Source organism: Crocodylus porosus, unplaced genomic scaffold (genome assembly GCF_001723895.1).
Source record: "Crocodylus porosus isolate Cpor-Errol unplaced genomic scaffold, CroPor_comp1, whole genome shotgun sequence".
Lineage (NCBI taxonomy): Eukaryota > Metazoa > Chordata > Crocodylia > Crocodylidae > Crocodylus > Crocodylus porosus.
In genome coordinates, this window is record NW_017728943.1 from 6,417,987 (window position 1) to 6,428,878 (window position 10,892).

At 47.1% G+C, this 10,892-nt stretch overlaps 2 pseudogenes; both read right to left on the reverse strand.

The window, feature by feature from the left end:
• Positions 1-7,813: 7,813 nt before the first annotated feature.
• On the reverse strand, positions 7,814-8,852 carry LOC109319141 (annotated as a pseudogene).
• A 666-nt stretch (positions 8,853-9,518) lies between these two features.
• LOC109319142 lies at positions 9,519-10,275 on the reverse strand (annotated as a pseudogene).
• Positions 10,276-10,892: the final 617 nt, after the last annotated feature.

Here is a 10,892-nt window from a genome sequence, read left to right on the forward strand (position 1 = left end):
ACTGTTCATTAGATGACATAGACAAACAGTGTTGGGATATTCTTTTTTTCGTTATGAGAGCAAGAGCCCAAATTAAAACTTAGGGTCCCCTCCCTTCCAGGGCAACATCTGTCTCACTGATTCAACTTCCCTCTGGCTTGCTTTAACACTTTCCCCACTTATCTTATGGTTTTGGCTGTCAGTGAGCTAGGTTCAACAGGAGGAGTATAAGGTGCACTCAACAGTAGCAAGCCTGTGGCCTAGTGCTCAGAGCCATTTCCTGGGAAGAAGGAGATGTACAAAAGCTGGAAGAGCCCTCTTCAGGCAGTGTAGCAGAAAGAAGTTCCTTTTTTCTGTGCCCCCCAGTATCTTTTTGAGGTCACTCTAACCCATAGCCAGGCAGCACACATCATCTTTACACCTCCTCCATGCCCTCCGAGTTGTGGTCCTGTTACATATGCCTCAATTGAGCTAAGCTCCAGAGCTTTGATATTAAAAAAAAAAAAAATTAGGCAGTGCATTAATTAAAAAAATCAGCTTCCATGATGGACAAGCATGGCACAGAGGTAAAAAATCATTGCATGCATGACAGTGTGTAAAATGGGGATTTTACACTTCAGCAGCAAACCAAGCACAGTGGCAAAAACAACAAAAAACAAAATCCATCATCTCGCAGAACATGAAAACATTTTTGTTTTTTGCAACTTAGAGATTTTTTGAGTCCTCTTTCACATAGTTCATATTTAAGCACCTAGACATAGTTCATTCAGTTAACAAAACAGTGGTATGAGTACACATGTGCATTTGCACGTGTGCTATTGTGTGTGTGGATATACTTGCATGCACATCTGTTAGTGCCTACATGCAAGTGTACACATGCATGCAAGTGAGAACATATGCATGTGTGTGCACATGCACAAGTCTGCATAGGTGTGTGTGCATGTACATGCCTGTGTGCATACGTAGTTCTTCCAGTGTAATGGGACTTTGCTTTTAGGTTCAGCTTTCACATTAGAATCAGTGCCTTACTAAGAACAAGGAGTTCATTTCTGAAATACAGATATCAAACAAAGTTGTCTTATTTCTGAAAGCTGTGAGATTAGATTTAGGAAAGGGATGGTCAATCTGTGGCAGACATGCCACAAGAGACATAGGCAGCCTCTGTGTGTGGCACCCAGCCTTTGACACTGTCTCTCACCCCATCCTCATCAATAAATTAAGTGACTGTGGCATTGGCTGAGGGGGCGCACCCAGAGAATAGTGTTGGATGGGTTGTACTCAACCTGGTGAGAAGTGAGCAGTGGGGTACCTCAGGGCTAGGTCCTCGGGCCTGCACTGTTTAACATCTTTATCAGTGACTTGAACGAGGCGGTAGAAAGAACGCTGTCCAAGTTTGCTGATGACACTAAGATGTGGGGCGAGGTGGACACACTTGAAGGGAGAGAGAGGCTGCAAATAGATTTAGACAGACTACAAAAGTGGGCAGATGAGAATAGGATGGGGTTCAACATAGACAAATGCAGTGTGTTGCACCTTGGGAAAAGGAATCCACAGCATACATACAGGCTGGGGAGTTCCCTCCTTGAAAGCACAGAGGTGGAAAGGGATCTTGGAGTCATTATTGACTCCCAAGATGAACATGAGCTGCCAATGCCAGATTGCAGCCAGCAAGGTCAGCCATACCTTTTCATGCATCCAAAGGTGCATCTCAAGCCAGTCCAGAGAGGTGCTACTCCCCATCTATGCGACACTGGTCAGGCCGCAGTTGGAGTACTGCGTCCAGTACTTGGCGCTGCACTTCAAAAGGGATGTGGCCAGCCTGGAGAGGGTTCAGAGGAGGGCCACCCACTTGGTGAGAGGGCAGCAGGACTGGCCCTATGAGGAGAGACTGAGGGACCAGAACCTGTTTAGCCTCAGCAAGAGGAGGCTGAGGGGGGACTTGGTGGCTGCCTACGAACTCATCAGGAGAGATCAACATCAAATAGGTAGAGCCCTTTTCTCCCCAGCACCACCTGGGGTGACAAGGAACAATGGTAATAAGCTGATGGAGAATAGGTTTAGGTTAGAGATCAGGAGGCAGTATTTTACAGTTAGGGTGGCTAAAATCTGGAACCAACTTCCCAGGGAAGTGGTCCTCACCCCTACCTTGGGCAAATTCAAGAGAAGGTTGGATAATCACCTGTCTGGGGTCTTGGGAACCCAGCATTCATTCCTGCCTGTGGCAGGGGGCCAGGCTAGGTGATCTGTTCAGGACAGGATGACCTGACTACTATGAAACTATGAAACACTGTATGCAATGTTTTGTCACTACAGTAACCTTTGATCCTTCCAAAGGTGATGCTGTAAGGTTTAGTACTAGGATTTTCTATGTTACATAAGAGACACTTCATTCCCCACTCTTTTCCCTCAGTGGGAGAGTCTACATGAGATGTTTTATTATGCAGTAAAGCAAATTACTGTGCAGTAAGAATCAGCCTATATCTGCATAGGCTTAGTGTGCAGTAAGTTGTTCTACTCAGGAGTTAATTTGCTACCTGCAAATACAAGTAGCAACTTAACTCCTGAGTAGCTACTGCACAGTAGCACAGTGTAGATGCTAGTTGGGACTAAATTTGCTCTCAGTTAGCCCCACCACCAGAGGGCCACCCTTAGCCCAGAGCCAGTACCTTGTGGCTGGGAGCTTCTCCAGCCCCTGGCCCTTAAACACATGTGGGGACACCTGGGCCTTGGGCCACTTGCAGCCAGCCTCTGGCCACTGTGATTAATAGCAGAGACCTTAGGTCACCTGTGGTAGCTTGCCTGGACCCCAGCACTGCTCCCTAGAGCCAGCTGCCCCTGCCCTGCCCTGCCCCTACTTCCTCACCCTGCTTGGCCCACCTGTGCTCCCTCTTGCACCTAGCCCCCAGCCTCCTTCCCCACCCTCCAGAGCATGCAGGGAGGCAGAAAACAACACAAAACTACTGAGCAGCCTGTGCCCCCTCAGCTAGGTGGGCACAGGCTTCTCACATGCAAAGGAATGCATCAATGCCAGCGGAAATGTCATCCTTGGCTGTAGGGGCCAGGGACATGTAACAAAGCCATAGGCAGTCTTCCAGGTGGTGGCAGAGGTTGCAAGGCAGTGTGGGCTTGTCCTTTGCACTGTCAAAGCTCAGGGTCCTGTGCCAAGTCTGCAGGTGTGCCTGGGAAACAATGGCAATCAGCAACAGCAGGGTCAGGCACCCCTTGGTCCATGCAAACAGCAAAAAGCTTCTCATGGTATACCTGGGACACCCTAAACAGGAGCACACTTGGGGCACAGTGCTGGCATGGGGGGTATGGGGCAGGGGAACCACCAGCTCCATATTCCAATTATCTGGGAGTTCTTTGCCCCTGAGCCCAGGTGCTGTGGGCTTTGCAGCAGCACAAGAGACAGGCTGGCTTGGAGGAGAAGGCAAGAGAGTGGATCTGAAATCATGGCAGCAGGTGCTACCAGGAACCAAGCCTGTCCCTGCTTGGGAACAGGGTGAGGGAGGAAGGCTGCCTACAGCCAATACTCAGAGGCCCACCTGCCCTTTCAGAATTAGCAGGGGTAGGGGACTTGGCCAGCAGCCAACTGGGGCAGGGTCTGCCAAGCCAACTTACCACAGTTTGTGGGCACCTATGCACACACAACTCCTGGGAAGAACACACACCCCTGGTACAGAACATCTTATCTCAAGAAATATTGTAAACTCTCACAAACAGCCTTTTTCTCCTGGCTCTGTAGATCCTGAAGCTACACATGGGAGAGAGGGTGCTTTATTGGTGGTGGTTGGGGTGGGTGGTGGAGGGCCTTTGTGGGTAGGGGGGGGCTCTGCTGTTGGGAAGTCAGGAGGCAGGGGTGGGGGGTCCATTGTGGGGGAAGGGAAGTCTATGTTTGTGGAGGGGGATAAAGTGTTTTTCTGATAACTGTCCACAGTTATTGTGGTGCTGGAGATGCATGGTGAGGTTGGGGTCTAGGGCCAGGTATCCAGGTGGCCTCTGTGCAGCCACTAGTCCTGGCTGGCCAGGTTAGCTCACAAGCAGAAGGCTGGAGACCCAGAAGCGTGTGGTTGACAGCAGTGGTGGCATCCAGGTGCGCATCATCAGCGTCCCTGCTGGGGTCCAGGTGGCAATACAGGGTCTGAATGGCAGCAGCTCAGTCACAAGGGGCCTGAAACAGTGTGGTGAGCCTGGCCACATGGCTGCATTGCGCAGGAGGGCCATGGCCACACAGCAGTGGCACAACATGGCAGCCAGGGTGGCCAGCAGAAAGCCAGGGCACTGGACATCACTTCTGGGGCCTGGGGGTAGGGCAACCATGGCACAGAGGCTCCAGTGACAGATCCACAGTGTGCTGCCACCACCCTGCAGCCTGCTTTGGACCAGGAAGGCAGGTGGACAGGGAGCAGGGCGTGGGGCTGCCTTTTAAAGATGACTGCCAGCCACAGAATGGAGGTGCAGGCATCTGGAGGCCAGACCCTCCATCTCCCTGTGATGGTGGCAGGGGGTTTGTGCAGGCCCAGAGTGGGTGGGAGCAGGCTACTGCCAGGAGCAGCAAATCTGCTCCCAAAACCCCACACCTGTAAACACGTGCCCAATTACTCTGGAGTAAACCCACACAGGAGGACTGGCATGTGAAGACACACAGTGTGTACCAAAGCCCAGAATTTAGGCATTGTAGTAATAGCTTTACTGTAGCAAGACCTGTTCTTAGGGCACTTGTACACATGAGGGGGTTTAGTTTTCCTAAATTGAAACAGTGGGTTTTTAATTTGTGGGTTTTTAATTGTGATCTACTGTTTCAATTTAGGGGCTTCTGTCACTGTGATGGAACTGTGGTGGCCTGCCAGCAGCTCATCCTTCCCTCCCCCCTCCCCCCTCGCAGGCTCCACCGGGGGGGAAAGTGATGAGGGGCCCACTTGTTTTTTTTCTGGCAGAGCCTGCCTACCTCTCTTGGAGCCTGGGGTGAACTGCCAGCAGTCCCTGAGCTGTAGGGGGCCCTGGTTCTTCCCTGCACAGCAATGGTGCCCCCTGGGTGGCACCTACCCACTAGCAGCCTACCCAAGCAGCCCTGGGGGATGCTGCTACTGCTGAGGGAAGGACACCCCACCCCGCCCCAACTCAGGAGCCACCGGCAGCTTGCACCCTGGCTGCAGGAGAGGCAGGCAGGCTCCACTGGAAAAAAAACAAAACAAGGCGTTCCTCTCCACTTTCTGCCTCCCTTACCCCACAGCAGAGCCTGCCTGCGCAAGCTGCCACTGGGCTTTTCAGCCCCTGAACTGCAGGGGGGTGTATTGCTTCCCTCCATGGTAGCAGTGCCCACCCCCCCCCACCAGGGCTGCCCGGGTGGGGTGCTAGCTGGGTGGGTGCTGTCCCAGCTCACAGGCAGCACCCAGCCCAATTCAATAGTGCACAGGGCTCTGGAAGCCTAGGTGTGGGGAAGCTCAGACTTGGTGGGCTTCCAGCACCCCGTGAATTTTCCTCGCTTCCTGGGATTGACCAGGAATGGGCTGGCTTCCCTCTGGGGCAGTGTGGGAAGGCAGCAGGAGGGTGGCTGGGTGTGCTGGCAGCCAGAGAATGTGGTGGGGATGGTGCATGGAGTTCTAGAAGCTCACCAAGCCCAAGCTTCCCCAAGTATGCCTGGGCTTCCAGCGCCCCATACACCATCCCTGTCACCTTCTCCAGCAGCCAGACATGTACACGTGCACAATTTTTTAATCCACAATGGGACAATTTGCCCTGATCAAACTAAAATGCATCTGAGGTAGTCTAAGTTGCTATGCTTAAGTACATTTTTATACAAATAAAAAATGTGCACATATACATGGTGACACCATTATATTAGATGATGATTTCTGGTCACTTTTTGTCACATGTACATCACACCACCCATCATGTGTACAAATGCCTTAGGCTCCATCTCATATATGCATCTTGATGTGTGCTCAGAGCTGTACAGCTTAATTTCTGGGGTTTGGTGCCTGCAGAATGGGAATAAACAGGTGAGGTATGTTTACTGGTGGCACACTGAGATCCACTTTTGAGGCTACGTAGATATTTTGACAGTCTTTAATGCTTCTGTCAATATTATTTGCCAGTCAGACACTTTCTGGAAAAAAATATCCAATAAAAATGGATTTTGACAGGATTCGGGGCATGGCAGAGCAACTCAATGTAGCAATTTTTCTCATCTTTTGGCTTTTCAATCTATCCTGAGTGTTCTCTCTGATCCTTTGTGCAAACTTATTATGAAATGAAAACCTAGAAAAGTACGCTGGTGCCATTTCTCTCAGGGCAGCACACAGAAAGGTCACAGGGTGAGGATTAGACCCGTTTCTCAAAAAAAAACAGTCAGAGTTTGAAAAAAGTATTAAATGGCCCCTGACATTTCCTAAGGTTTTAGTCAACAGTGTGGTCTCAAGGATGACAGAATGAGATGTCCATCACTGCTTGACACATCAGGTGGTTATGTATGTGAAAACTGAACCCCATACAGCTGCTTTAAAAAGAAGAGGCCCAGGGTAATATTTTCAAACATGGGATCTAAAGAAAAAAAAAAAGATAAACCTTTTTCCTAGCTCCCTACTAGAAAATGCTGATTTGTCTAAATAAATAAATAAATAATTTCCCGTGGAAAAGATTTTTCACCTTTCAGAATTTTGGAGAAAAGTTTTCAAAGTTGTTCAGACATTTCATTTTGACATATTATAATAATGAAATATCAATCCCTGAATGTATATTAATATGAATTTGCAAAATTCCAAACATGAAAAAATGATTAAAATCAAAATGAAAACTTTCAAATACCTGGAAGAAAATGTTTCAGTTGACCTAAATTGAATTTATTCTGGATTTCTGGTTCACAAAAATGTTTGAGATTTTCCAAAATCTTGGATGCTTTTGCAGAACAGATCACAATTTCCCATTTATTAATAAGTTTGTGGCTTACATAAATGTATTAGTCACTGGGAATAATATTAATGGTGATTTCTATTCTTTTATGCAGTGTGTCAGCAAAAACTGAGTTAGCTGCCCAAACAGGAAAGGACAGCTTGGTCTTGCGTCGTGGGCACTAGCGGTGATAATATAAGTCAAGAGACACAGGAGTGCCAGTAGAAAAGTTATTGCTTCTGCAGAAGGGTAGACTCCCGCCTTAAGGGCCAAGAGCTACCCAGAGGAATTTTTAACTTCCATATTTATATGGTTCCTTCTACATATGCTTAGTTGCACGCGCAATGAGATTAGTCATAACATGATTTTTTCTGTTAGTTATAATTATCTCTTGTGATGGGAATCATCACAAGGGCATTTTCCTCTTTCCAGCTGGGTCAAGCCGACCTCGGCGTCTTCCTCTTTCCAGTTGGGTCAAGCCGACTCTGGAATAGTTTTCTTTCTGTATTAGTACTTATGTTTCCTAAAATTGTATTTAGCATTAGTTATTCATGCCTAAGTCAAACTGTTCACTAAACAATTTGTTAGATATTAAAATACTTGAACTTATGAACTTATAAACTTCTGAACTACTTGGACTTATTCTTATGACCTACTCAATTAATCAAGCTAACCCATCTTTATATCAATTCCCCCCTTTCAGCCTAGGTTGCGGTACGTATCTTAGCTGAATGGTTTAAGTTCAACATAGACCCTGACATTTAGCATTTTGAGGACGAAAGCTTTTAAAATGCACCGTAAACATGAGTAAACAATGCACACAATAATTATTATTACTAAAACAAACAAAAAAAGGGGTTTTAGTATAGAACTGAGCCACCACTGGGTTGGGTGGAAAAAAGGGTTTTTGGATCTAAAAGTGAAAATAAATGTATTCACTTGCTCACAGTTTAGACTTAGCATTTAGTGAGCTCTCATTTGTTTTTCTTTCATAAGTCTGAGGCAACATTACAGTCTTTTTGCTACAGAACAAGCTGTATAAGGCTTCACGAAACTTCTCAGCTACAAAGAAATACATGACTGGGTCAAGGGCACCATTCAGGCTAGTGAGGCAAGAAGTGACGCGGTTATTTAGAGCCAGGATTCGCTGAGTTTCACAGGAAGTCTTGGTGCTATTATAATGGAGAATATAAATGTAACGATTGACATGATAGGGTACAAAGCAGATTAGGAAGATCATTAGAACTATGATGATCATTTTGATGGCTTTTTCCTTCAGGTGCTTCTCAATTCTGTTGCTACTCTTCAGGCTGTGGATGATTAATAAGTAGCAGGTCACTGTAATAACAAATGGAAGGGTGAATGCTACTGCCAAGGATACAAGAGCATGGTGTGATGCTTTTTCTCTATGAAGTTGCAGGCAGATAGTTGTATTATTTATCTGGACTGTCTGCACACTGATTAACAGAGGTGCCATTGCAACAGTAACTATAGCCCATAGAAAGGCACATACTAAATGAGCGTAGAGTGGCCTGTGGAGTTTAATGGACTTTACAGGATGCACAATGGCTAGGAAGCGGTCAATACTGGTGTATATGAGGAAGTAGATGCTGGCACACATATGCTTAGATAAAAGCTGAGATGCTGAGATAAAAGAGAAAACTAGTAAGTCTGCATGGGATCTCACCAAATGGCCAGTGATTGTCAGAAAAATGGTATACTACCCGGGTGGGAAGTTTAGCACAAAAGACAGGTCAGCAACAGCAAGATGAATCAGGAAGATGTTGGCTGGAGTACTTGACTTCTGGTTCCAGATGAAGAGCCAGAGAGCTAGAGCATTGCCCACAAGAGCCAGGATGAAATTCAGGAGATAAAAAGTTGCAAAAAAGGATGTTCTCTATGTCGGTCTCTTTGTTACATTGCTCCGAAGCTTTCAGGGAAGAGTTGAGTAGCAGGCTTGAGGTCTCTGCTGGGCTATCCATCTCTCATTACGTCCCTGGAAGGGCCCGTTTCAACGTGGAGCGAGGGAATCCTTGCGTCGGTGTATCTTGGCCTACACCCAGTCTCCTGTTTTATAAGGGTGAAGACTGGAGACAAGAGGTACTGGTTACACCAGTGTCGCAGCCCTGCGAAGAGAACTAAGAAAGTGCTGCAATGATAAAACATAATCAGTTAATTTTTTGGCTAACAAGCTCACATATGGATTCTTCCATCCTTTATACAATGGTGGTGGGTGACCAAATAGTAACTCATATGGTGATAGATTGAGAGGTTTATGTGGTTTTGTCCTGAGGGCAAACAGTACAATAGGCAAGGCCTCAGGCCATTTTAATTTAGTTTCGGCACAGATCTTTCTTAAAAGGGTTTTCAAAGATAATTTTAATCTTTCTACCTGACTTGAAGATTGTGGTTGGTAAGGGGTGTGGAACTGTGCTCGGACCTCTAAGTTCTTATATGTTTAATAAATCTCTTCCTAGTAAACCAACAGGTAACCCATGTGACAATAAGAAAGCATGTTCAGTGGAAAGGGTTCAGATGGTGACCTTGGTAGGGACACTATACGGGGCATAAAAAGGCCTACTCGATATTCTTATTATTCGCCTGACCCCCCCCCACCCCTCTTACACAGAAAACAAAAGTAGTATTATTTTACTGTTTGTAAGACTTTTGTAATTCATGATGAACCGGTTAATTTTACTTATGTCCTAGATAAGCACCAAGAGTGATGCAAGCTCCCACCAGAACCAGACTTATGATAGTTTTCCAAGAGATCCAGAAGAAGTCAATCAACAGTCTCATGTTGTTACCATACAATTCTATGAAGGCATCCCAGCCTCCGTTGTCCTGGATCCAGTTCTGGAGGTGCCTGTTCAGATACTCCATCATCCATGTTGCAATGTTGTCCACGAGGGGCGACATCTCCTGGTTGACATTCTCCACGCACATCACGCCACCGAACCCAAAGAAGGCTACAATTCTTCCCCAGTTCACTCCATCTCGGAACAGTTCCTCTACTACTGCCATAAAACGCCTCCTGGCTGTGAAGGGGGTCAAGTGCAGCTGGCCAGACATTTGGGCAACGTCACTCTGGTAGCGGCAGGAGAAATCATCTCCCGCTTGGCGCAGGGTCAGGTGGACAGCCTGTAGGACTGGGCCCAGGTCATTACCAGGAGGCACATTACTAGCAGCAGCTGAGCCAGCAGGCTCACGATGCAGAGACACCAGCCCAGTATTGTCAGAGGAAGTCCCAGCAGCAGCAACAGCAGCAGCAGGAGAGAGACTCAGAGGACACCATGCTCTGTCTTGGTGGGCAGCCCAGTCGTATCCCCTCTGTGATAGTTTGTAATGGATGTACTTTAGCACTATCTCCCGGTTATGATAGCCTGTTTTCCTAGGATTAGCCATACTTCCCGACAGGGAACCAGTGAGGAAGAGGAAGAGGAGGAGCAGGGCGAACCCCTTTTATCGGTAAATTAGCCTGCCTTGGGGAAACACCCAGTGAAGAAAGATCTGCGCCGGTGTCAGCCAAACATTTATACACCTGGCCTTGTACTTTTATGTTAACATACGGTTCAGAAAAAGGACACCTAATTTTATATGTGGTTACATTTGAATTTTTGCAATTTATTTTGTGGAAGAGCCTTTCCCTCCTCCCCTTAGTTACTCAGACTCAAGTAAATCTCCTAGAAGTTGCTGGTGATGGTCAATTTCAGGTGGAGCAGCAGCTGAACGTGGAGTCAGAAATGGTGTGGAGGCCCCCCTTGCGGACAAACTGGGCAATCTCCAATGTTCTCTTTGCCTGCAAAAATTACAGGTGTTATTTGGCTGCGGCTCTGCTGATGGATTAAATATCTGGGGCGATTTAGGGTGGAATCCTCCTTGTCCTCGTCCTCTCCCTTGGCCTTGTCCATAGTTGTGGCGAGGCACAGCTTGAAAGTGTTGGGTGAGGGTGGCAGCTAACATGTTTACTTCTTTTTGCTTAAACTTCAATTTCTCTTGTCTCTGGACTTCAGGACGTCGGT